Here is a 3,655-nt window from a genome sequence, read left to right on the forward strand (position 1 = left end):
GAAGTGACGTGTATAACAACATTGATAGACAACTGTGACGTGTCAAGTCAGCCTGCATTGCTTGTCAACTCAATGCGAGCTTTTGTCTCTCCATTGCTGATAACAGATAACCACCGGTCATACATTGGAAGCGTTAGCCTTGCGTTTGACACATTATTAGCTGCTGAGGATTATACAGGCACGAGAGTGGCACAGCTTCATCTTCATATAAGGGTGTAAAGCCGATTGCAAGAAAAAAGGGAGCGGTAATCAAAAGCCAATCAGGGATGTTAATAAAGTGGTACGGAAATGATATAAAAGACTGCTGGTCTATAAATTTCATGAGAACAGTAATACTAAGACTATAGATTGCAACAAATGCAAGATAAAACAAGCACTAAACACCAAACAAAACAGTATATCAGTGTTTTTATAAGACAACTGTTGTTAGTCCTTCTTCCCTCTTCCTTCAGATTTATGCTGGAGTGTTGTATTTCCAATAAAAATAGTGATCAACATTATTTATTAAATGTTATTAAAATTATTATGTTATTACAACAAAAAGAAATACATTGTAAGTTAACACCATCTTAAAAGTTAAAAGATAGATTTATATTATTTAACCGATTATTTAACTAAAAAATAATAATTACTTAAAATTATAGATATTACAACGACTATGTCCTTAGGTATCTTGCACAATTATTTCTAATACGTAAAAAAAATAATATTTCAATCCGAAATCAATATTCTATGAAAATAGGAACTGAAATAGTAGTAAGGAGCTCAGAAATAGTTGGCACACGAATGTTGTAAAACTACAGAATTTTAAACGTCGTTGTTTTAGGCATAAAATTAGAATTTACAATAAAGTAACTTTGCTAAACTTTTTTTTTGAATCATTCCAAAAACAATGCAACCTGATCTCGAAATTTCAAAATGATTTTAGTAGAGGAAAGTAACTAAATATGAGCTACCATTTTATTTTTTAGCCAAAAATAAAAAACTATTTAAATAACAATATTTTGTTTTGTTAAAGTATGTCCATCAGACATATATTTTTAGAAAGGAAGACAATCTTAGGTATATTTTTATCAATAAACAAAATTGTAAAATTGGCGCTAAATATAGAAGTTACCTAATTATGGACTATAGACACGAACTTCATTGTTTTTAAAGAAAATAAGAATAATAAATGTTTATGTTGTGTTTACCTATTATGGCATCTGGTGTACTGTCTTCGCTTACACTGTCAATCACTTTATTGTCACTAGTCTTTTTTATCTTATTTTTTGAATTTCTTTTCTTTAAGGTTCTTGTTTTCTGTTTTTATTTCTCTTCCATTTTTCTTTTATTTTTTCAAAAAGGTCATTTTAAAAAAAGAGGATGTTATAACAAAGACCATATCAGCTTTGGCACCTCTTTTTAATATCATAGCCCATACTTGAAATTTCTGACTAAAATAAACTTTACCTTGTAAGTTTTCAAGTCATACCCCACAAGCTTTAATCGACTAAAAAACATAAACTTAAACGTATATTCCACAAATCAAACATACAGTTACAGTGTTTAGCTTTAATTTTCATCAGTAAAATAACATGCATATTTTTAAATGTCTTAGGAAATTTTTGAGAGTGGGAAAAACACAAAGTGCCATCCTGGAAGCATTTCGCGCCGGACTGACGAGATATACTGATTAAGATGTTAAAGCGAATTAATGCAAAAGATGATAATCGTTTTTAACGTTCTTCAAGTATTTGTTTTTGAAAATTGTTACTAGCCCATAGATATTAAAGCACTAACACACATTTACTTACATTCCTCTAATGTTAAGTAATGTTCATTTAAAATACACGATTCGGTTTATATTTAATTTGTTTTGCGACAAAAGAGAGGACAGATAATCATTTAAATTATTAAAAAAATAAAATAATTTATTCGGTTCTAAAATTTACATACATTATTATAATTAAAAAATAAAAATCGGTAAGTAAATTAATCAATATAATTGATTCATAACTTTTGCCGTTTCCTCCATTTACTGTTGAACAAAACCAAGAATTTTTTATTTCCACTCTCATATTTTGATTTTGTTAAAGTTTTTAATAATTAAAACCTGTCTGAATAAACTTTTTAGAGCTGTTTTCACAGACAAGTTTTTTTTATCCCGTCCGTCATGTGCTGACAAAAATTAAATTAATCAGAAGTCGTTGCACCTTGCCTTATTCTTCGGTTTTGTGGTTTTAAAAGTTTCAACAGGTTCCAGCTTGTAGTTCAACAATAATTGTTGGAATGAATGCCTTTTAAATTAATAAGATTTTATTAAGGTTTTCAATGATTAAAATATATGTGATTTCTTCTTTGTGTCCCGTCCGTCATCAGCATGTATTTCTTTTTCCTGCTCCTATTCCAAATTTTAAAAATATGGCTCTAATTGAAGGTTGCAAACGATTTGACTGGTACTATATTCCTATAAAGAAAATTTTACTTCTACTGATACTGTTTATAAAAACTAAAAATAAAATCTAAAAAGTTGTGTAAAATATCCCGTCCGTTAATATAGAATGGCCATTCTGTTAAACGAGAAAAATCAATATTAAAATTAATGTTTCACTGGTAGACAACTTTTTCTCTTATAACACCCGTGAAGTTGAAGTTGAGGCAACAATAATGAGCCCGAGAAAATTTCACCCTCCATGCGTCCAACTTATTAAACAGCGAAACATGCAACATAACGGCGTTATACGCATCCATCGTAAAAATTGAAGCACCCGATAGCAATTATTGTTATGGTTCTCGTTTTGTATTTGTTCAGCGTGCAAGTCGTTTTTACGGATATTTAGATATGAAAACGTCGAAAATGAATTACTGGTGTAAAATAACGAAGCTCGTATGAACCAGTTGAGCGCATTTCACAATAACGAGATCAATTAATCGGTTTGTGAATATGAAAACTCGATTATTTCTTGACGGTAGGCCGATACCTGGGGGATGTTTTTTCATAGACGCCATTGGTGAATTAGCTAGTAATCGTTGCATAAAGACCGCCTCGAGGGAAACAAGTTTGCTGCTTTTCAATTGTTGAAATTGAAACAGCTTCAGGCTCCTCTTACCGTCAAATATTTGAATGGTAACTTTTGACGAGTTGTCAGACCCTGCAATTTGCTACCGTTTTATAATCCGATGATTGTACAGGCTGTCACTAGTATCACTGTATTGCTTTTCAAAACTCGGCTTCTCTTACACACGTTGCCGATAATATAATACGTCAGGCTTTTGATACCGTTGCTTTGGGAATTACTAGGTTTTGGATTTCAGGACGCCAAGCAATTAGGGGAAACACTCCAATTGGTTGCATTTCTGCAGTGCTTTAGTGTTGAATTAATTATAACATTAAAATTAAACAAAAACTCTTGTGTTCTTGTGTTCAAGTTAATGAGATATTTTGTAAAAAAATTATCAAAGCTCTTCAACAACGCTACGAAACCCTAAAATGCTGCAACCAACAATACGCACAATCTTTAACGACCGTAAATTTTTTGCAAACAAGAACTATTTAAACAAACTCCAAAATTTGCTTGGCCAGATTCCTAAGCTGATGTAAGCCGCAAAAAGACACTTAAAACAAGAGCTCAAATATCCAAAATTAGAGCCCATACTCTTTAGCTCTTGTCGG

The sequence above is a fragment of the Tribolium castaneum genome, chromosome 3, assembly GCF_031307605.1.
Source record: "Tribolium castaneum strain GA2 chromosome 3, icTriCast1.1, whole genome shotgun sequence".
Classification (NCBI taxonomy): Eukaryota; Metazoa; Arthropoda; class Insecta; order Coleoptera; family Tenebrionidae; genus Tribolium; species Tribolium castaneum.